Source organism: Scyliorhinus torazame, chromosome 21 (assembly GCF_047496885.1).
Source record: "Scyliorhinus torazame isolate Kashiwa2021f chromosome 21, sScyTor2.1, whole genome shotgun sequence".
Taxonomy (NCBI): Eukaryota; Metazoa; Chordata; class Chondrichthyes; order Carcharhiniformes; family Scyliorhinidae; genus Scyliorhinus; species Scyliorhinus torazame.
Window position 1 is genome coordinate 91,318,961 of NC_092727.1, and position 23,839 is coordinate 91,342,799.

Consider the following 23,839-nt stretch of genomic DNA (forward strand, 5'->3'; position numbering starts at 1 on the left):
CTTCTTAGCCTCCCTAAGTAGCCTCCTCCAGACTGTTGCCCCCGACGGGTAGTGAAGTCTGCCAATCAGGCTGAAGCCTGGGCTGAGTTAAAACACCATGGCATGCGGGGAATTCTGGCCATTCAAAACTATGCACCACCTCTCCCTCCCAGCTCAAATAACATGCCCTGGGCAATGTTGGCATGTCAATCTCAGCTACTATAAATACCACTGACACCCTCTCACCCACCGATCATTAGCTCCAGCAACTCAAGTCTCTTTGTTTACAGGCTATAACCGGGGTGGCGAGCAGCACTTCTTGGTTTGTACTTTGAAGCAGGATCATACCCCAGGGCTATCTGTATAATCAAGGCATTAAACTCCATAATCCTTGGAACAGGTAAGTAAGCATAACTGCGGTGTTCGTGAACTGACTAGATGTAGTATCAGCCATTAACAACAGGATATTTGGGAAATAGTTCACACAAGGATCAGTATTTTTTTCCCAAAATCTGAACTGTTATGCTTGGATCAGGGTTTGTATACAATTAGAGGGAATGGGAAGTGGTGAACACACTGAAATTCTATGTTTAGGTCAGCTGTGCATTTATCTTAAGTCAGCGATATAATATTGACTGAATGAACCAGCCACAAATAGCAGAAAGCAAGTTCTGTGTCAAATTTCTTCTTTATTTTCATTGCTACAGTGAATCTTGGAGTGGCATAAGAAACTCAGATCATGCATAATATATATATATAATATATCACCCCTTGTGCAACTGCAGGTAATCATGGGCGCGATTCTCAGGCCTCGCTGCGCTCTCGCTCGAGCGAAATGAGGCCTGTGAATAGTGGGAGAGGCTGAATACAAGAACCGCACTAGGCGCCAAACAGTTTGCGATGCAACTGGCCCGCCCCTGGAGGTGAAATCGAGGTCTTGCCATAGCATGGCAAGAAACCAATTATCACTACTTAAACCCTATTTTTATGCAATTAAGGGGAGCGACTACATATCCAATGGCCTCCCGTGATTCATCGGCCTCCCCAGCAAGTGGTCACGCTGGTGCCAATTAGTTGGGGCAGCACGGTAGCACAGTGGTTAGCACTGTTGCTTCAAAGCACCAGAGACCTAGGATCGAGACCTAGCCGCACGCATGAAGGAAGGGTTGTAGGGTTGAAGGGAGAGGGGAGGGAAGGGAGGGGAGGGGGCTGCATGGAGGGTTTGGAGGGTGGATGCTCGCATGGGGATGCAAAAGTCTCGGCGGGGAGTTGGGGCGCGTTGATGTCAACTCATCCATGTCTCCCGGTGTTGTTGACCTTCTTACGACACTGGAGGCCAGTCCTGGTCACACTCCCCAAACTCACGGCCAGCACCTCTTCACCCCAGGGGCTGGTTTAGCACACTGGGCTAAATCGCTGGCTTTGAAAGCAGACCAAGGCAGGCCAGCAGCAAGGTTCGATTCCCCTACCAGCCTCCCTGAACAGGCGTCGGAATGTGGCGACTAGGGGCTTTTCACAGTAACTTCATTTGAAGCCTACTTGTGACAATAAGCGATTTTCATTTCATTTTTTCATTTCATTCGATTCCCGACTTGGGTCACTGTCTGTGCGGAGTCTGCACGTTCTCTTGGTGCTCCGCTTTCCTCCCACAAGTCCCAAAAGACGTGGTGTTAGGTGAATTGGGCATTCTAAATTCTCTGTTAGTGTACCCAAACAGATGCCAGAATGTGGCGACTAGTGGCTTTTCACAGCAACTTCATTGCAGTATTAATGTAAACCTACTTATGACTCTAATAAAGATTATTAGATTATTATTCTCCTTTCGAAAAACGTGAATCTGGCAGACGGGCTTCTGTGGGGCGGCGAGGTGGTGAGTAGCCATCTTTGTTCACAGGCAAAGAGTCTGTGGTTGCTAGGTTTGCCGCCTCAGTGCTTGGCAGGGGGTGGGAAACAGGAGGGGTAACCACCCAGAATGGGCCAATGCCATTGGCTGGAGAACCTGTGGGAGAATGGACATGTGGTCAGTGGGAGGGATGGGTCAGTCAGTATGGCAATAACAACTCACATGTGACACATCCTCCGGGTGGGGCCCGATGGACCCTCACTTCTGCAGCGTTCGTCAACCTCCACATTGGTGACTGCTCTGTCCTCCAGGACCCGTTCCGAAAGTGGTGAGGATTCATATGCCTGGCACCCCTGTGCCAGTCTGGGCCCCTCCCGGCGATTGTGGGAGAGCTTCTCCTGCGGAGACCCAGAGAAAGCATCGTTAGCCGCACGCACGAAGGAAGGGTTGTAGGGTTGAAGGGAGAGGGAAGGGGAGGGAGGGTTGGGGGCTGCATGGAGGGTTTGGAGGATGGATGCTTGCATGGGGGTGCAAATGTCTCGGCGGGAAGTTGGGGCGCGTTGGTGTCAACTCACCCATGTCTCCCGGTGTAGGTTGTTGACCTTCTTAGGACACTGGAGGCCAGTCCTGGCCACGCTCCCCAAACTCATGGCCAGAACCTCCTCACCCCAGGTGGCACTAGCTGCCCTGTGGCTCACCTTCCGGGTCCCTCGGGTCATCCCTCCTAGCCTCCAGTGCATTGAGGAGCCTTCCCAGGTCTGCATCCCTGTACCTTAGGGCTGGTCTCCTCGGCGCCATGGCTGTGAGCTGAGTGGGGTTGGTTGTGCAATGCAGTATAACTGCTGTTCGACCATGTTAGCAGGGGGGGCTGGTGAGCGCGGTGCTGGAGAATCAGCTGGCAAGCATTCATTTGTGGCGAGAACACCGTGGGGCCTTGTTAAGTGGATCAATTAAGGTTGAATAGCGTTACCGGCCTCGTTGGGCCAAGCGCCGGGAAGCTCGCAGCAGTTCCCGCTTGCTGCCACAATTAGAAATCTTTCCGGAGAACCGCAGCCCAGGTTTCACAAACAATTAATGTTAAAACGTAGTCTCAGTTAGATTGGAAAACACAGCTGTTAATTTGAATCACAGTAGGGTCCCACAAACAGCAATGAGATAAATCATCAAATACTCTGGGCTGGATTCTTCATCAACGGGATCCTCCTTTTTGCCGGCAGCGCACTCATGCCCACGGATTTCCGGATGGCGTGGGGGTGCCCACAATGGGAAACCCCATTGGCCGGCTGGCGGGATGGAGAGTCCCACTGCCGCCGCCGGCGCGCAACGCCAGAAAAACAGATGTGGCTGGACTGAGAATCACGCCGCCTCTTTCAGTGAAATTTGTTGAGTGATAAATGTTGGTCAAGCCGCTGGAAGAACTCCCCTGCTCTTCTTCAAAAACGCCTTGGGATTTTTATTATCCAATAGAAAGGATTAGAGAGAGGCTAAAGATTGGCACTTCCAGCAGTCCAGCACCCTCTTAGTGCTTCACTGAAATGTGAGCCTTGATTACGTCGTTCAGATGAGGCTTAGAATTCACAACAGACTTATAGATGAGAAAGCTGTCATTGCACCAATGTTAACATCTGTTCAGCATTGCCAGCTGGCCCGCCCCTGGAGGTGAAATCGAGGTCTTGCCATAGCATGGCAAGAAACCAATTATCACTACTTAAACCCTATTTTTATGCAATTAAGGGGAGCGACTACATATCCAATGGCCTCCCGTGATTCATCGGCCTCCCCAGCAAGTGGTCACACTGGTGCCAATTAGTTGGGGCAGCACGGTAGCACAGTGGTTAGCACTGTTGCTTCAAAGCACCAGAGACCTAGGATCGAGACCTAGCCGCACGCATGAAGGAAGGGTTGTAGGGTTGAAGGGAGAGAGCAATTTTTTATGGTGTCACATGTAAGCTTACATTAACGCTGCAATGAAGTTACTGTGAAAATCCCCTAGTTGCCACACTACAGTCCCTATTCAGGTATACTGAGGGAGAATTCAGAATGCCAAATTCACCTAACAAGCACATCTTTTGGAACTTGTGGGAGGAAACCAGGGCACCCAGAGGAAACCCACGCAGACACGGGGAGAACGTGCAGACTCCACACAGACAGGGACCCAAGCTGGGAATTGAACCCGAGTCCCTGGCGCTGGGAAGAAACAGTGCTAACCACTGTGTTACCGTGCTGCCATGGTGCCAAGCTGGCATTTTCTTCGCGCACACAGTCAGGCCAGGAATGCCCTGCTTGGGTATTGGAGGGGGTGCATCAGGAGGGGGTGGGGTGGGGGGGGGGTGGCACACTCCCATATTGTGTTCGGGCAGGGGGGCTGTCGGGGGGGTGCTTCGAGGGCCTTGGAGATCAGCCATTTAAAAACGGCGTCCCAATCTCTCAGTACACTGGGGAATGGCATATACCCCACATCCCAGAAACAACGTCGGTGTGCAGCTGACATGCTCAATGCTGCTCCGCCCCTCTAGGAAGGCATCAGTGGCCGCTGATGGGACTACAGGAGAAGATGACCAAGGCCCAAGGATCTGCGGAGTAGGTACGTCCAAGGTCTTAGGGTGGGAGGACTTGGGTAGTTTAGCGAGAGAGACGGGGGTGGAGCGGGGTGGGTATACGGGAGGAAGAGAGGGTTTGACCTAAGGGGGTCACCCTGTGATTGGGTAAGGGAGGTCCTCAAAGAGTGACTACCCCCTTCCTTCCCACCCTTTATGCATCTGAATTTAAAATTCAGGCTTCCCGCTCACCCGCCCGGCAGCTCACACCAAATCTTTTATAGGCAGTGTTTGATAACGAGCCTAACTCACCCTTGATTATTCATTTACGTATATGGCGTTGGCTATTTTTCTGGCAACCACCTGCCACTCCATATTATGGAGGAGAGCTTAGGGTGTGAAGGTTGTGGGATGAGCACCCAGCCTATTTTAATAATAATAATAATCTTTATTAGTGTCACAAGTACACTTATTAACACTGTAATGAAGTTACAGTGAAAATTCCCTTGTCGCCACACTCCGGCGCCTGTTCGGGTACACTGAGGGACAATTCAGAATGTCCAATTCTCCTAACAAGCACGTCTTTCGGGACTTGTGGGAGGAAACCGGAGCACCCGGAGAAAACCCACACAGATACAGAGAGAATGTGCAGACTCTGCGTAGCCAGTGACCCAACCGGGAATCGACCCCGGGTCCCTGGCGCTGTGAAGCAACAGCGCTAACCACCTACCGTGCCGGCCATATCTTTTTATGTGTCACTCCCACCACAGGAAACCAGCCCACTGGGGGCAGGTAGAATTTAGCCTGTGGCCTCACAATTCCCCTGTATAACTTAAGCATAACCTCTCTATTTTTGCATTCAATTCCTCTCACAATAAATGATAACATTCTATTAGCTTTCCCAATTAGGGGCTGGTTTAGCACAGGGCTAAATCGCTGGCTTTGAAAGCAGACCAAGGCAGGACAGCAGCACGGTTTAATTCCTGTACCAGCCTCCCTGAACAGGTGCCGGAATGTGGCGACTAGGGGCTTGTCACAGTAACTGAATTTGAAGCCTACTTGTGACAATAAGCGATTTTCATTTAATTTCATTTCAATTACTTGCTGCATACTAACCTTTTGAGATTCATGCACTAGGACACCAAGATCCTTCTGCATCCCAGAGCTCTGTAATTTCCCATTATTTAGCTTATATGCTGCTTTATTATTCTTCCTGCCAAAATGAACAATTCCATGTTTTCCTGATATTTCCCCACTCACCTAATCTATCGCTATCCCCTTGTAACCTCCTTATTTCCTCTTCACAACTTACCTTCTAATCTATCTTTTTGTCATCATCAAATGTAGCAGCCGTAACCTCAGTCCCATTATCCAAGTCATTTATATAAATTGTAAAATATTGAGGCCTCGGCACTGATCCTGTGCCACACCTCTCACTACACCTTGCCAACCAGAAAATGACCCATTTATGCCTACTCTCTGTCTCCTGTTACCTAGCCAATCTTTTCTTCATGCCAATATGTGACCTCCTACACCATGAGCTTTTATTTTCTGCAGTGACGTTTGATGAGGCACCTCATCAAAGGTCTTCTGGAAATCTAAGTACAGTTCATCCACTGGTTCCCCTTTATTCACAGCAAAAGTTACTTCTTCAAAAAACTCCAAGAAAGTGGATAAACATCATTTTCCTTTCACAAAACCATGCTGACTCTGCCTGACTACCATTTTAAGTACCCTGCTTTAAAATCTTTAATAATAGCCTCCGCGGGCAGCACGGTGGCGCAGTGGGTTAGCACTGCGGCCTCACGACGCTGAGGTCCCAGGTTCGATCCCGGCTCTGGGTCACTGTCTGTGTGGAGTTTGCACCTTCTCCCCGTGTTTGCGTGGGTTTCGCCCCCACAACCCAAAAATGTGCAAGCTAGGTGGATTGGCCACGCTAAATTGCCCCTTAATAGGAAAAAATGAATTGGGTAATCTAAATTTTAAAAAATAAATAAAAATAATAGCATTCGCAATTACAGATATTAAGCTAACTGGCTTGTAGTTTCCTTCTTTCTCTCCCTCCCTTTTTTTAATAAAGCTGCATTTGCTATTTTGCAATGTGATGGAACTTTCCCCATATCAACTATCTCATTAGCCACTTTTTTTCAGACCCTAGGGTAAAGTCCATCAGGATCCGGGGCTTTGTCAGCCCACAACTCCAACAGTTTGCTCAAACCACATCCCTGGTGATTGTCGTTTTCTTCACTTCCTCCCTCTCATCTATGACCTGATTTACAGATACTTCTGGAATATTACTTGTATCCTCTATAGTGAAGACCAGCACAAAATACTCGCCGATTCTGCAAACAGAAACTTATAGCCAAGCTATACTTACAGCCAGAAAGATTTAGACAGTTTAGGAGAGTGGTCCAAGAAATGGCTGATGAAATTCAACGTGGGCAAGTGTGAGGTCTTGCACTTTGGAAAAAAGAATAGAGGCATGGACTATTTTCTAAACGGTGACAAAATTCATAATGCTGAAGTGCAAAGGGACTTGGGAGTCCTAGTCCAGGATTCTCTGAAGGTAAACTTGCAGGTTGAGTCCGTAATTAAGAAAGCAAATGCAATGTTGTCATTTATCTCAAGAGGCTTGGAATATAAAAGCAGGGATGTACTTCTGAAGCTTTATAAAGCATTAGTTAGGCCCCATTTAGAATACTGTGAGCAATTTTGGGCCCCACATCTCAGGAAGGACATACTGGCACTGGAGCGGGTCCAGCGGAGATTCACACGGATGATCCCAGGAATGGTAGGCCTAACATACGATGAATGTCTGAGGATCCTGGGATTATATTCATTGGAGTTTAGGAGGTTGAGGGGAGATCTAATAGAAACTTACAAGATAATGAATGGCTTAGATAGGGTGGATGTAGGGAAGTTGTTTCCATTAGCAGGGGAGACTAGGACCCGGGGGCACAGCCTTAGAATAAAAGGGAGTCACTTTAGAACAGAGATGAGGAGAAATTTCTTCAGCCAGAGAGTGGTGGGTCTGTGGAATTCATTGCCACAGAGGGCGGTGGAGGCCTGGACGTTGAGTGTCTTTAAGACAGAAGTTGATAAATTCTTGATTTCTCAAGGAATTAAGGGCTATGGAGAGAGAGCGGGTAAATGGAGTTGAAATCAGCCATGATTGAATGGTGGAGTGGACTCGATGGGCCGAATGGCCTTACTTCCACTCCTATGTCTTATGGTCTTATGGTCTAGGTTCCGCTCACATGAGTACGGCCTCAACCGGGACCTTGGATTCATGTTGCATTACATGCACCCCCCACCATCTGGCCTGGGCTTGCGAAATCCTACCAACTGTCCTGGCTTGAGACAATTCACACCTCTTTAACCTGGGATTATCCCTCTCTCTGGATCTGTAAATACTTAATTACCTGCAAATGCTCGCATTCAAAGCATTGTCTTGCATCTATGACTTTGTCTATATATATGTTTCTGGAACCTACCTCTTCATTCACCTGAGGAAGGAGCAATGCTCCGAAAGCTAGTGATTTGAAACAAATCTGTTGGACTTTAACCTGGTGTTGTAAGACTTCTTACTGTGCTCACCCCAGTCCAACGCCGGCATCTCCACATCAATGCTAACTTGACAGAGCAAATTAAATTGCCTGGGAGAAATAGAATTACCACTGGGTGGACTCTGCGTTTGGCATGTTTCTCATGAAGCATTTGATTATTGGAAAAATGCACAGGGAAGAATACAAAAAATAAGAATTTTGAATACGGCAAAAAGTCTATTCGGATGGGATACTTAAACTTAAATAGTTAAGGGAAATATCAATGGCTAAATTCTTGCAAACTGGTGACGCTCTGTGTGGAACTATGCTAGCAGAATCATGTGAGTCACAGAAAGGAAATGCAAGCCTTTGTGAGGTAATCACTGAAAGATTACAACGCTACGTGGCTGACAGAACGGCTGAAGATAGGGTCAGTTTGCTGATTAGCAGACAGGAATGTCGGTCAAGTTTGCACATTAGGGAACAAAATACATATTTGATTTTGAGAGTGTTACCGAAGTGAAATAAACTGACTTGTAAAATAAAATTTACCTCCTGTTGACTGGCAAGGGATTCTGCTTGTTCCGCTGATTGGTAATGTGCTCCCTTGGATTCTTGCGTTTTCGGCATTCAGGTTTTTTTGGCTGATTACAAGGACGAGTGAGATTAATTGTAGGTGAACCACTTATTAATGTAATGAGTGGTCTTAAACGTCTGGCAAACCTATCGTTCAGAAAGGTCGCTGAATATCCACGCTAGGGAAAGATAATTTATATATTGTTTCTTGCTCCAAACGCCACTGAATAATGCAAACACAAATGGCGTAAACACCCTCAAGAATGAAAATGTAACTGAATCACTTTCACCTATTTTATATTTGAATTTTTCTAACAATTGCATTTTCAAACAAAATGGAGCATTAACCTTTCAGGCAATAACATCGCTGCTCACCTGAGGTGTGGTGATCCTCAGGTTAGATCACCATCAGTCAGCTCTCCCCCCTCAAAGGGGAAAACAGCCCATGATCATCTGGGACGATGATGACTTTATATTTATTCTACCAGTGTTCCACTCAACTGTGGACCTAGGTTTAATAAAGCATGGGGAATCCAAATTAAACGATATTTGTTTTACAACAATTATGTACATGAGTACTGGTAGAACCTCACCCTGTACTCACTCTCCTGTCCATCGGTTCCAGACTGGCCGACATTTTATACAAGTATGTGTAAGCTACCCCGCCCCTAGCCGGGGTGCTCATACTCCTCGAGGAGCATGGGGAAAACAATCATCCCTCATCATATGTCCCGTGAAGGTTATTACATTCCTCCCCCCCCCGCCCCAAAGTCCGATGACCCCTTTGAGGGACGATGATGAGGAGAAGATGTCAACGTTGGAAAAATAGTTGATGAAGAAGAAGCAACCGATGCAGCACTTGCAGCAATTGGATGGTGAAGATGTTTCAGCTCCGGCAGGGCGCCGCAGAGCGGGAGAGTAGGATCGGCTAGCATGTACCTTGCTGGCAAATGACACTTACGGCTAGAATGCCTGTCCTGATCATCGTCCGAGTGCAGGGGAACCACGGCGTTGGCGTTGGAGATTCTGTCATGTCTCCATGTCAGAGTCGGATGATGTCAGTCATGTCTGTGTCACAGGAAAACAACGGTGTCACAGCAGGACATACCAGCAATGGAACTGGAGGATCCGAAGAAGAGCTCTTTCCTGGTACCTGACGAAGAAGAGATCTTCGGGGCGGTATGGACTTGGTGAATCTCTTTGCGCTTTGCAAAAGCGGCAAACTCTTTACTCGTAACCAAGGCTCCATTATCAGTGACGAGCACTCTTGGTAAGCCATGGACTAAAAAGGAAGTATGTAGGTGCTCTATGGTAGCTCAGGACATGATGGTCATTGTGGTAAACCACTGTATTGTATTGTACTGTTGTATTGCTACATGTCTGGGCTTGTCCCTTCTGGCTCTGAACCACTGTAGTATATAATATGTGTGTTGTGGTAAACTGCCACTGTATTATACATAATGTGGTAAACCACTGCCTGATGGCTCCACCTACCCTTGGGCTCGGTATAAAGGTGGCTGGTCTCCGCCACTGCCCCAGTTTGGGATGAGAGGCCAGGAGGCTTTCTGTTTAGTTTATGAAAGCCTCAGTTACGTTCACTACTCGTCTTGTGTTCATTGATGGCACATCAGTCATCATCCGCAGATCTCTAGCCACTTGGAAAAGCCATCCACCAGGATCAGAAACATCAAACCCAAAAAAGGACTGGTAAAACTTACATGGATGCGAGCCCAAGGTCGACCCTGCCATTCCCAGAGATAATAAGAAGTCTTACAACACCAGGTTAAAGTCCAACAGGTTTGTTTCGAATCACCAGTGTTATGGGCGAGGTGTTTTCAGAACCCCAAAATGTATCATGGAGTTCAACCAATCTCTCCCTTTAATGTATTTGTTGCTTTTCCTAGCACACGGCTTTTTCCCTAGGTGTGGGATTACAATTATGGACACGTGGGTTTTTAAACACAAAACACTGTTTGTTCCATGAACTCAACTTAACATCTTAAATAAACATTGGATCTCTTAACACCCCTTACTTCAAAGGTAACTCAGAAAATATTGCAACAGTAAATAACTCCTTAAAATGTTCCTTCAAACTTCCAACAGACTTAACACCTTTAAACAGTATCACATCAGGTTAAAGGATATATATATTTTCTGTAGCATGGCAGAGATATATTGGCTTGGTTGACTTCAGCTCCAGCACCTTGCTTTCTTCCTGCAGCTCTCTGGACACACACAGACACATACCCAGCTCTTTTCAAAACTTCCAGCTCTCTGGAAACACACAGACACATACACGCTGCTTTTTAAACAGAAACTAAAAACTTGCAAAATGGCTGAACTGAGCTCAGCCCCACCCACTCTCTGACATCACTGTTTTCTTAAAGGTACATTGCTTAAATATCCATGTCTTAAAGGTATCCTCACATGACACTAGCTTTTGGAGCGCAGCTCCTTCCTCACCAGTTGACCTCTCTGCCGTATTGAACCTGTATCACTGAACGACAATAGACGGGGTTGGGTTGAAATGCTGTCCAAACAACACGATGAGCTGGTCGAATGTCATTGATTCAGGCACCGCCGGAAATGTGAGGCCCCGGATCACTCCAAATATATACGCTCCACAGGCCATCAGCAATATTGCGGTCTGGTGCTCATTTTCTGTGATATCATTGGCTCTGAAGAAGTTCTGCATTTGCTCTGCTCACTGATTGTTTCCATGCTGGGGTCAAAGGCATCCAATCAGAATGATCATCAATCACTTAACCTCGCCATGTGGTCCAGAAGAAAAAAAAAATCAATGCGGGAAGGTGGCTTGGCTGGATAGATTGCACATCAACAGCTCCAGGTTTACCCTCATCGTCAGTTTAATAATGCTTGGGAAGTCCAAAGTAAGAATAAAGTAATCAACATTTATTTTACAACAATTATATACATGAGCACCAATAGAACTTCACCAGGTATGCCTTCCTGTCCGTTGATACCGGACTGGCCGACCTTTTATACAAGTACCGGTAAATTACACCGCCCCTGGCGGGGGAGCCCGTTCTCCGCAAGGAGCACACAGAAAACAATCCAAGCCACACCATTTTGCCCATGCATGTTATTACACTAGCACCCTCATTTAGGGTGTTCACAGGAAATAAACTTTGGGATTGTGGCACTCCATATCATTTCGCTAAAATCAGACTTGAGAAATTATTTCAATAATATTTTTGGGGTAACATTTACCTGAGTTCTGAATTTTATTGCCGGGGAATGACGTGCTTTGTCAGCAATTGGCATTTAATATCAGCTATATCCTATCATACATACTTTGTGGTCACATTCACTGGGAGCTGATTGACACTCGGCAATTAATTTCATATAAGACACTTACAGCCAGAGGGCAGGGAAGATTTTCAACCCACCAATCTTGACTTCATTCAAGTCCAGGTTTTAGAAGTGAAGGCCTGCGATATTTATACCAATTGTTGCCCCAGCAATAACCATATCAATCATTGCCCCATGAGTGTCTAGAATGCCAGCCAATTATCTCACAGGGCAAGTGAAAGCCATGGGAATACCCACGCTTATCACGGTTCCCAGAAATATTCAATAGAAAAGCATATGTCGGGTACACAACTTGTTTTGTTACTTTGTATAAATGTTTGGCATAAATAAGATACTTAATATCGTGTTATCCTGGATGGAAAACCATAGGAGTGATTCTGAGTTGGAGAATAAAAGTAACATTTTAAATATAAAGGGCTGGGATTCTCCATTTGGAAGATTTAGGGTGCTGTTTGACCATCGCGTTGCGCCCAACGTGAATCCAGACATGCTGGTGAATAGCGGGAAAGGCCAAAACCAAGATTAATGTCGGGTGTGAACCATTTTGTGATTCACCCGGCCCGCTCCCAATCAAATGGCTAGTTCCAGCGCAATTCTAAAAATTGCGAGAATTTGCATTTGTTTGAATCTCATTAACGAGATTGAAGTTGAATGCTGTGGCTCTCTGGGATTTACCTGAATCGCCACCGGGAAGTCACGCCAACGTCGTTTAGTTCTCCTTTTCAAAACGTGAATGGCTGCTGAGGGAAAGCGAGGAGGTGAGTAGCCATTTCCATTTCCTGGCATGCATTTCAAGGGCACTGGAGCTGCTGCCCCAGTGCTGGTGGGGTTGGGGAGGGGGGTAACCCCGCTTGGTCAGGGGGCTGAAGCATTGTAGGTCAGGGGGTCAGCCCTGGGCTTGGGAGGTGGGGGGGGGGGGTAGGGAGGGGGGGGGGGGTTGCATCTGTGAGGCTGTCAATCCATCTTTAAATATTGTGAAGACTCATAGCAGGTGCAACCAGAGCAAATGGACATTTCCCCAGAGTTGGGGGAGGGAGGAGAGTTATAACCTCCCTGGAGGTCACAGTATAATTCTCACATCCCGCGACAGAATGTCCACGCCGTTGTAAACGCCGTTGCGTTTTACGACGGCGTGAACGGGCCGCTGCCAGGAGTAATTCTGGCCCCTACAGGGGGCCAGCATGGCGCTGGAGCGGTTCACGACACTCCAGGTGCTGATCCAAGCGTGAACTGTGCGCCGTGGGATCCGCGCATGCACAGTGGCGCCGACACCAACACACACAACATGCAACACGCTGGTGCCAACGTGCGCATGCGCGGTGGCCTCCTTCAACGCGCCGGCCCCGCCGCAACATGGCGCAGGAGTACAGGGGCCGGCACGTAGGGAAAGAGGCTGGGGGACAGAGAGGCCGGTCCGCCAATCAGTGGGCCCCGATCGTGGGCCAGGCTGCTTCGGAGGCCCCCCGGGGTCAGAGACCCCCTCCCCCCCCCCCCCCACAGGCCGCCACCCAACCCTTGCACGCAGAGTTCCTGCCAGCTGCGAGCAGGTGTGGACGGCGCTGGTGGAACTCAGCGTTTTAACTGCAGCCGAGAATCGGCGGACCGGCTGGGTAGGGCGGCCCGCGACCGGCGCCGCGCCAAACACGCCAGCGCCAATGGCACCGATTCTCCGTTCTGCGGAGAATTGCGTGCCGGCGTCGGTGCAGCATGGCCCGGTCGCGGGGATTCTCCGGCCCGGCCCCGGGCTGAGAGAATCCCGCCCAAGGACTTTCAGATTTCTGTGACGTCCACAGAATATGAACTTCCCCGGCAATCTTCCTCCCCAAGGTGAAACCTCACCAGTATATAAACCCCCACCACGGATTGCAGGTCGGGGAGGGAGACCCTTCCGGGGGTGGAGGTTATTGTACATCGAAATAAACCCAGGGCGAAATTCTCCGGTATCGGCGCGATGTCGGCCGACCGCCGCCCAAAACGGCGCAAATCAGTCGGGCATCGCGCCGCTCCAAAGGGGCGGAATCCTCCGCATCTTGGGGGGCCGAGCCCCAACCTTAAGGGGCTAGGCCCGCGCCGGACTAATTTCCGCCCCGTCAGCTGCCGGAAAAGGCCTTTGGTGGCCCGCCAGCTGACGCGGAAATGACATCTCCGGGCGGCGCATGCGCGGGAGCGTTAGCGGCCGCACACGGCATCCCCGCGCATGCGCTGTGGAGGGAGTCTCTTCCGCCTCCGCCATGGTGGAGACCGAATCGAAGGCGGAAGGAAAAGAGTGCCCCCACGGCACAGGCTCGCCTGCGGATCGGTGGGCCCCAATCGCGGGCCAGGCCACCGTGGGGGCACCCCCCGGGGCCAGATCGTCCCTCGCCCCCCCCCAGGACCCCCGAGCCCGCCCGCGCCGCCTTGTCCCGCCGGTAAGGTAGGTGGTTTAATCTACGCCGGCGGGACAGGCATTCTAGAAGTGGGACTTCGGCCCATCCGGGCCGGAGAATCGAGGGGGGGGGCCCGCCAACTGGCGCGGCGCGATTCCCGCCCCCGCCGAATATCCGGTGCCGGAGAATTCGGCAACCGGCAGGGCGGGGTTCACGTTTTCTACCTGCTTGTCTATGCATTCTACTTTGGCAGGATCCGCAGAAACTCAGGTATTTCCATTCAAGTTTGGAACTGAGGGAAGGTGGCAACTGAAATGAATCATCCTCTCTGCTTATCCATTGTTCCAACACTTGTATTTTTGAAGAGTGGAATGCGTTTCAGGGTTCCAAATGTCGATTTCTTTTTAAAATGTTGAACGTTCCATTTCTGTGCAACCTGCTGGTTGATTCACACTATCCCTCTCGAACTGATCTAATGAATAATATATGCAGTATTTCACAATCAATTAAATACATATGAAATCAATTCTTTTTTTTCCCCACAACACAGTTGGGATTGTCAGTACCTTTCCTCAGCTCATCATTTTGATAAGTACTGTTTGAATCAGCAATAGCTAGGATTCCATGCTGGAGGTGGAATGCGATGTTTACAGTTTCCCTGTGGTTTACCAATAAGGACTGCAATGTGTCATCCACATGGTTGGCAAGTGGAAATGTTAGTCAATCTCACATGCTTGCAAGTGAAAGCAGCCGTTCCATGACCAAGTTTCCCATTGGAATCATAGAATCCCTTCAGTGTAGAAGGAGGCCATTCAGCCCATCGTGCCTGCACCGACTAACTGAAAGAGCACTCTACCTGGGCCCATTCCCCCTCAATCCCAGAAACCCCACCTAACCTTTGGACACTAAGGGCAATTTAGCTTGGCCAATCCACCTAACCTGCACACCTTTCGACTGTGGAAGGAAGCCGGAGCACCCGGAGGAAACCCACGCAGACACAGGGAGAACGTGCAAACTCCACACAGTCACCCAAGGTCGGAATTGAGCCCGGGTTCCTGGCGCTGTGAGTCCTTGGAAGCAGTGCTAACCTCTGTGCCACCGTGCCGACCCCGTACTGAAGTTTTAAAAACTAATCAGGTGTATTCCCCAGTTTATTGGGAATGGAGTGCATGCGTTGCATATTACACTGACAAACGTGCCATCATTTGGTGATATATTAACAGGGTCTCTACTTGTCCTTTCAGATAAATGTAAAAGTTCCTATGTCGCCATTTGGACGAAAGGAAGCAGGTTTCCTCTATCCTGACTAAATATTCTCCCTCAATACACACCATTAAACAAATTGTATAGACATTAATGTTTGTGCATTTACTGCGTGTAAAATGGCTGCCGCATTTCCCCACACATGAAACCAGAGCATGCACTTCAAAAGTACTCCATTTGATGTCTCGATGTCATGGAAGGTGCTATCTTGAATTAGTCCTTTCTTCCTTTTCCTTTCCGCCTTACTTTTCTTTCCTGCCTTTTTTCACAAATAAATGCATTGTGTAACCGGATAAAGTCAGTGGGAATCGGTAATGTGCCCATGCTTATATCATAAATGCCAGTGAAGGTGACAGGGAGTTCACTTTGTAACCTACTGGCACTTTGATGTTGTTTATTCCTCCAGCCAGATAAGCCAAAGCAAAGTTATTTCTTCAATTACCCTTGCTTTGCTCAGGAGGAGATTTTGTGAAAGTGTCTTTCATTAACGGTTGGCAAGACAGACAATGAGGCACCCTTAACCTTTGTCTCATTGCTCAGCTCCTCTGGTTTGACTGGCATGGATGTAACCGAGCACCAACTGGGATTGTTATTATTATTCCTGTTTACTCACTACTGGAAATAAAATAAGATTTCTACATGACAGGTACGGCTGTCTGTTTGCTAATATAACATTTACTCTGCGGTTGCTGTTGGCAGTTGTAGTCTTTGTATTCTGTTTTTTTCCCCTTTAAAGTGGGTCATTTGTTTTTCTTTAATTTACAAAATGTTGTCCACTGACAGTCTCTTCTCTTGAAGGAACATCATGTGCTGCCTGTTATACTCTGTGTCCTTGTACAAAAGGTTTGGATAGCAATTGGACAACAGGTCTGTAAAGGGAGTGGACAGCAGATCTGTGGAAGGTGGACAACAAGTCTGTGAGGGAGTGGACCGCAGGTCTGTGAGGGAGTGGACTGCAGGTCTGTGAGGGAGTGGACCGCGGGTCTGTGAGGGAGTGGTCAGCAGGTCTGTGAGGGAGTGGACAGCAGGTCTGTGAGGGAGTGGACCGCAGGTCTGTGAGGGAGTGGACAGTAGGTCTGTGAGGGAGTGGACAGCAGGTCTGTGAGGGAGTGGACAGCAGGTCTGTGAGGGAGTGGACAGCAGGTCTATGAGGGAGTGGACCGCAGGTCTGTGAGGGAGTGGACAGCAGGTCTGTGAGGGAGTGGACAGCAGGTCTGTGAGGGAGTGGACAGCAGGTCTGTGAAGGTAGTGAACAGAAGGTCTGATGGAGTGGACAGCATATCTTTAAGGAATGGACAGTAGGTCGGTGAGGGAGTGGACATCAGGCCTCTGAGAGAGTGGACAGCAGCTCTGCCAAGTGAGAACAAGTCTGTAAGGAAGTGGACAACAGGTCTGTAAGGCATAGACAGCAGATCTGTGAGGGGATTGGACATCAGGTCTGTAAGCAGTGGACAACAGGTCTGTGAGGTGTTGCTCTCTTTATTTGGTTCTAAATATGGCAGTCAATATGGTCGCCTTCCTTAATCCTAATTACGTTTGCTTTAGAGTCGTCAGGTATCTTTCGATACTGCCACAAGGTTCAAACCTGAATACTGATCAAGGAGCCGATACACCAGTTAGTTAGTTCAAAGTCAATACTATTTATATACATACACAGTAATATCTACACATGCACGAAATACTACAGACTAAACTATCTCTAATGCTAAAGCCTATACTTAGCTTCGGATGCCCACTCAGTCAGGGGAACAATGGCCGTTGTTCGGATCTGAGGCTTCTGGGGTCAAAGTGGTACAAGAGAACAGCTAAGGTCGTCCGTCTGGTAGCGAGCGTTGACCTTGGACTTGCTTGCTTCTGGTGTAGTTGGTGGAAGGGTCTCTCCGATTTGAGAGCCGATTCCAAGAGAGCGATTCTCTCCTGGGGCCTTCTTCATATACCTGAAAGGGCTTCACGTGCTTTTGGGCGGGCCTTGAACTTGGCCCCAATCAATTGGACCGTATCTTGATCACTCGTATTGATCTTGACCAATAAAGGGGTGGGTGCCCTGATGGCTGGGCGTGTCCTAGATGGCCGTTGGCTTGGCTTTGTTTGTGCTTTCGGTTTGGGGAACTGGTGCCGCGTGGTCTGGAGCCAGATCGGTTACTTGAGTATCTCCCCTTTGTTCCCGGAGATGGGCCATCAATATGCTAATAGATCTACAGTTTCAGTCTCGTCTGGGAGCTGCGGTCCCAATACACGTACAGGCTCTGTGCCTGCTTGTTTTCTTAGCTTTGTCTATAGTTCCTTGCAATCTTTGCAAACATCCATTTTATATTTTGTAAGTGGCCATCCCAGATGGCTACAGAGGGAGTGGACAGCAGGTCTGTAAGGAGTGGACAACAAGCCTGTGAGGGAGTGGACAGCAGGTCTGTAAGGAGTTGACAACAGTTCTGTGAGGGAGTGGACAGCAGGTCTGTAAGGAGTGGACAACAGGTATCTGAGGAATGGACAGCAGGTCTGTGAGGGATAGAACAGCAGGACTGTGAGGGAGTGGACCACAGGTCTGTGAGGAGTGGACAACAGGTATCTGAGGAATGGACAGCAGGTCTGTGAGGGATAGAACAGCAGGACTGTGAGGGAGTGGACCGCAGGTCTGTGAGGGAGTGGACAACAGGTCTGTAAGGGAGTAGACAACAGGTCTGTGAGGGAATGGACAGCAGGTCTGTGAGTGAGTGGACAGCAGGTCTGTGAGGGATTGGACACCAGGTCTGTGAGGGATTGGACACCAGGTCTGTGAGGGATTGGACACCAGGTCTGTGAGGGAGTGGAAAGCAGGTTGCTGAGAGAGTGGTGTCATGTGAGAGTAGCCTTTAAGAAATGGGTGTTTTAGAAATGTACCTTTAAGAAATGGAGCTGCTCATGATCTTGGAGTGATGTCAGAGTATGGTTGGAGCTGAGCTCTACTTCTGCTTTTTTAGTTTCAGTTTGAGAAAGAGCTGGGGTGTGTCTGTGTTCTTTCCGTGAGCTGCACTGTTGTTGATCTCTCCCACGCAAACACTATCTATGGATCATTTGGGTGAACTCAGAATTGTAAAAAAGGTCTCAGTATTGAATATAAATCTAATGTGCTCCTGTTTGAAGGTTTGTTAAATCTTTTGGATGGTAAAAGGATAGCATACAGGTTATTTAGTTTTGTATTCTTTGGGGGGTGTATTTGATTTACTGGTTGCTAAGATGTTCACTGTTTGTTTTAGAAAGGTTAACTTGAGTTCATAGAATAAACATTGTTTTGTTTTAAAAACCATAGGTCCATTTTCTGCTATACCATACCTGTAGAGTGAGCCATGTGCTCCCCATACCACAATCTATTAAAAGTTGTGGGTCAGGTGAACTCATGATACACTTTGGGATTCGCTAAACCTTGGCCCATAACAATTGGGGGATCGTCCGGGATAAAAGTTTATCTATTGGATTGGCTTAGTGAACTTAAAGACAGTGAGGGGTGAGCATATTGTGGTTGCTTTTCAGGTGTGGTATTTTAGTTTAAGTGGGGTGTGTGTTGTGGACAATGGCTCTTTCAGAGGCTCAGACGTTTTTGGGGTTGGAGACGGTCACAAACAGTACCTTACGGACAGAGACTAAAAGCAGACTGTTAGATTTGGCAAAAACATTTCAGTTAACATTACCTGACAAAATGCGAAAAGATGAGGTAATTATGGCGGTGGTTAAGTATTTAAAGTTGCCTGAGATAGAGTTTGACTCATTGGAAATGGCAAAACTCCAGTTGCAAATTAAACAAATGGAACATGAGAAAGAATTTAAGCAGTTTGAATATGAAAGAGAGAGAGAGGAAAAAGAAAAGGAGAGAGAAGAAAGGAGAAAAGAAAGAATAGCCCTAGCAGAACAAAAAGAAAAAGAAAGGGAGATACAGATCAGGGAAAAGATAAAGAGAAAGAGTTTGAACATCAGAAAATGGCCATGAAACATGACAGTCAGTTAAAATTAGCAGATGTAAAGGGAGACGTACAGTTGGATGATAGTGATGAGGATAGTGAGAAAGAGCGTCAAAGGCGAAGGCTTGGTGGGGATCTATTTAAATATGCCCAAGCATTGCCAAGGTTTGACAAGAAGGAAGTGGAAGCCTTTTTCATTTCATTTGAGAAGGTAGCTAAACAAATGAAATGGCCACAGGACATGTGGGTATTACTGATTCAAACAAAGCTGGTAAGTAGAGCTAGTGAAGTGTTTGCGTCACTACCGGAGGAGGTATCTGGGATGTATGAGGTGAAAAAATCCATCTTAGGTGCATATGAACTAGTGCCTGAAGCTTACAAAGGTTTAGAAATTTAAGGAAAGAACTTGGTCAAACATACATGGAGTTTGGAAGGATGAAACAGAGTAATTTTGATAGGTGGATAAGGACTTTGAAAATAGACCAAACGTATGAAGCTCTCAGAGAAATTATAATTTTGGAGGAGTTTAAAAATCCAATTCCTGATGTAGTGAGAACTCATGTGGAAGAGCAGAGGGTTAAAACTGTGAGGTTAGCAGCAGAAATAGCAGATGATTATGAATTAGTTCATAAATCAAAGCTTGGTTTCCGACATCAGTTTCAGCCTGTGAGGGATAGAAACTGGGGACATGAGAACTACTCAAGTGGTAAAGGTAAAGGAGATCTGATGGGAGATAATAAGGAGAGTGTACCTCAGATTAAAAAAGAAGTCCAGGAGCGTGTAAAAGAAATGAAAAGTTTAAAATGTTTTCACTGTAATAAACTAGGCCATGTAAAGTCACAGTGTTGGTGGTTGAAGAAAAGCACTAGTAAGGCTGATGTGGTAAAACAGGATAAGACAGTGGGGTTTGTCAGAGTGGTAAAGGAAAGCCCAAGGGAAGCGAAGGAGGTGCAAAAGATTGTACAGCCTGATCAAGAGGTGATTGATAAGAAGGTGCCAGATTTCTTTATAGAATTTACTTGTGTGGGTAAAGTTTACTAATGTGTATCGGAGGAGCAGGGAAAGAAGTCACAATTTTAAGAGATACGGGAGCGAGTCAATCTTTAATGGTGAGAGATGAGGAGTTATGTAGTTTGGGAAGATTGTTGCCAGAAAAGGTGATAATATGTGGAATTCAGGGTAAGAGGAGTAGCGTTCCATTATATAAGGTAAGATTGTAATGTCCGGTGAAGAGTGGTGAAGTGGTAGTAGGAGCAATAGAGAAACTATCTTGTCCAGAAATACAGTTTATCTTGGGTAATGATATAGCTGGATCGCAAGCGGGAGTGATGCCTACTGTGGTTGATAAGCCAGTGGATAATCAGACAACTGAAGTATTGAAGGACGAGTATCCTGGGATTTTTCCGGATTGTGTAGTAACAAGGTCGCAAAGTCACTGGTTAAGACAAGAGGAGAAATCAAAGAGTGAATAGGAAGTTGAGGTGCAATTATCAGAAACGATTTTTGATCAGATGGTTGAAAAAGAACAAGAACAGGTGGAGGATGAGGCGGTTATTTTTAGTTCAGGAAAATTGGCGGAGTTACAACAAAAAGATCTAGAAATAAAACCGATGTATCAGAAAGCGTACACGGAAGAGGAATCTGCGTGCATACCAGAGTGTTATTACTGTAAAAGTAATAGCGGCCAGGGCAAAATCAGACGCATTGCTCTCCACCTGGAACGGGATGGACTCGTCCACAGCGTGCATCGTGGCCTTGGCAATGTCTGCCTTGATGCGGTTGAAGGCTAGGCGGTCGTCAGCCGACAGGGGAAAAAGGGTGGATTTGATGAGTGGGCGGGCCTTGTCCGCATAGTTGGGGACCCACTGGGCATAGTACAAGAAGAACCCCAGGCATCTCTTCAGCGCCTTGAGGCAGTGGGGAAGAGGAATTTGCAGGAGGGGACGCATGAGGTTGGGATCAGGCCCTAGGACTCCGTTTTCCACAACGTAGCCGAGGATGGCTGGGCGGGTCGTGCGGAAAACATACTTCTCCTTATTATACGTAAGACCTTGGCGGTGTGAAGGAAACACTGGAGGTTAGCGTCATGGTCCTGCTGGTCATGGCCGCAGATGGTGACATTATCCAGATACGGGAACATGGCCCACAGCCCGTACTGGTCAACCATCCGGTCCATCTCCCGTTGGAAGACAGAGACCCCATTGGTGACACCGAAGGGGACATTGAGGAAGTGGTAGAGGCGCCCATATGCCTCGAAGGCAGTGTATTGGCGGTGCTCCGGGCAGGTAGGGAGCTGGTGGTACATGGACTTCAAGTCTACCATGGAGAACACTTGGTATTGCGCAATCTGGTTGACCATGTCAGATATGCAGGGAAGGGAGTACACATCGAGCTGCATATACCGGTTAATCGTCTGACTGTAGTCGACGACCATCCGGAGCTTCTCCCCAGTCGTGACGACCACCACTTGGGCTCTCAAGGGGGTGGTACTGGCCTCTTTGACCCCTTCCCGCAGGAGTCGCTGGACCTCTGACCTGATAAAGGCCTTGTCCCGAGCACTATGTCGTCTGCTCCTGTTGGTGACGGGCTTACAGTCCGGGGTGAGGTTAGCAAAGAGCGGAGGTGGGGCGACCTTAAGGGCCGCGAGGCTACAGACGGTGAGAGGGGGCAGAGGTCCACCGAATGTTAAGGTCAGGCTTCGGAGATGGCATTGGAAGTCTAGGCCTAATAAAAGGGGAGTGCAGAGATAGGGGAGGACGTAGAGTTTAAAGTTAACGTACTCTACGCCATGTATCGCAAGAGCTGCGACACAGTACCCCCGGACCTCAACAGAGTGTGATCCGGAAGCCAGGGAAATTGTCTGGGACGCAAGAAAAATTTGGAGGGAGCAGCGCCTTACTGTATCCGGATGGACAAAGCTGCCCGTGCTCCCGGAGTCGAATAAGCAGGTCGTCTCGTGCCCTTTGACCCGGACGGTCATCATGGAGTTCTTGAGATGACGGGGCCGGGACTGGTCGAGGGTGATGGAGGCGAGCTGCGGGAGGTGGCTGGTCTGGTCGGTGGTAGCGTCGAAGATGGTGGCCAAGCTGGCGACCCTCATGAGTCACACGAGGCAGATGATGCGTTAGAAGGGGGCGGTCCCGACAGGCAAGATACCACGCGGCGGGATTTGGACGTTTTAGGCTGGGCCTGGCAGACTTTTGTAAAGTGTCCATTCTTACCGCACTCGCTGCAGGTCGCGTTCTGAGCTGGGCAGCATTGTCTGGAGTGCCGACCCTGGCCGCAAAAGTAGCAGGACGGTCCCCCGGAGTTGGCGGGCTGCCGCGCGGCACACGCTTGTGATACCCCCAGATCGGGTGATGTCTGCGCCCAGGACGCCCACGAGGATGCCGCGTGGTCGGGCGTGAAGGCATCCATATTCTAGAAGGCCACTTCCAGGGAGTTTGTGAGCCGCACCGTGTTGTTTACGTCGAGGGTACCCCCTTCGAGCAGGAGCTGACGAATGTAGTCAGACCGTACGCCGGCCACATAGGCGTCCCGGATCAGGAGCTTGGTATGTTGTACTGCCGTTACTGCCTGGCAGCTACAATTCCGGGCGAGTACCCGCAGGTCACGCAGGAACTCGGCCAAAGATTCTCCTGGGCACTGACGCCTCATGGCGAGGAGGTGCCGGGCATACACCTCATTTACTGCCCTCATGTACTGCCCTTTGAGGAGTGTAATCGCCTCGTCATACGTGGCCGCGTCTCTGATGAGGGTAAATATTCAGTATCTCACCCGGGCGTTGAGTACCCAAAGCTTGTCCTCCCCTGAGACGGCATCAGTGGAAGAGTCGAGGTAGGCCTCGAAATAGCTTAGCCAATGCTGGAAGATCGCGGTGGCATCAGCTGCCTCTGGGTCCAGGTCCAATCGCTCAGGCTTGAGTGACTTATCCATCATACTATCTTAGAGTATTAAATTGATGCACCATAAGTTACATACGAGGCAAGTTGTAGAAAACAAAGTAATGGTTTTAATAGTCTGAGATGTAGCCTGTCTGCTGCTGAACCCAGACTGGAGACAGGGCTACAGATCAGTCAACTATATACAACACCCAGTGGGGCGGAGCCACGGAAGAACAACAATATATAACACAGTGAGTAGCAATGGAACAAACAGTAACAGAGAATATATACAGCGCTGTAAGTAACAGTGGAACAACAGTGGAACTATAATAACAGTGGTTCACTACAGTAAATTAGGCCAGCGGGACTCGCGGAACTCAGCATGCACTCGGCCCTTCGAGCGCGGAGAATCGCTGGGTGTGCCGCTTTCAACGGCCTCGACCGGCGCGATTGCCGCCGATTCTACGGTTGCCGGAGAATCGACAGTGCGGCGTGGCGGGATTCGCACACCCCCTGCCAATTCTCCGACCCGGCGCGGGATCGGAGAATCCCGGCCTAAGTCTTCATTCTTCCTTAATCAT

At 48.5% G+C, this 23,839-nt stretch overlaps 1 long non-coding RNA gene across 1 annotated transcript in view; it reads left to right on the plus strand.

The window, feature by feature from the left end:
- The first annotated feature begins 291 nt into the window (after positions 1–291).
- Positions 292–23,839, plus strand: part of LOC140398015 (uncharacterized) — a 112,715-nt gene continuing 89,167 nt past the window's right edge. The window contains exon 1 of the long non-coding RNA XR_011937380.1: positions 292–379. This is a non-coding gene — a long non-coding RNA (uncharacterized lncRNA). The remainder of the gene's footprint in view (positions 380–23,839) is intronic.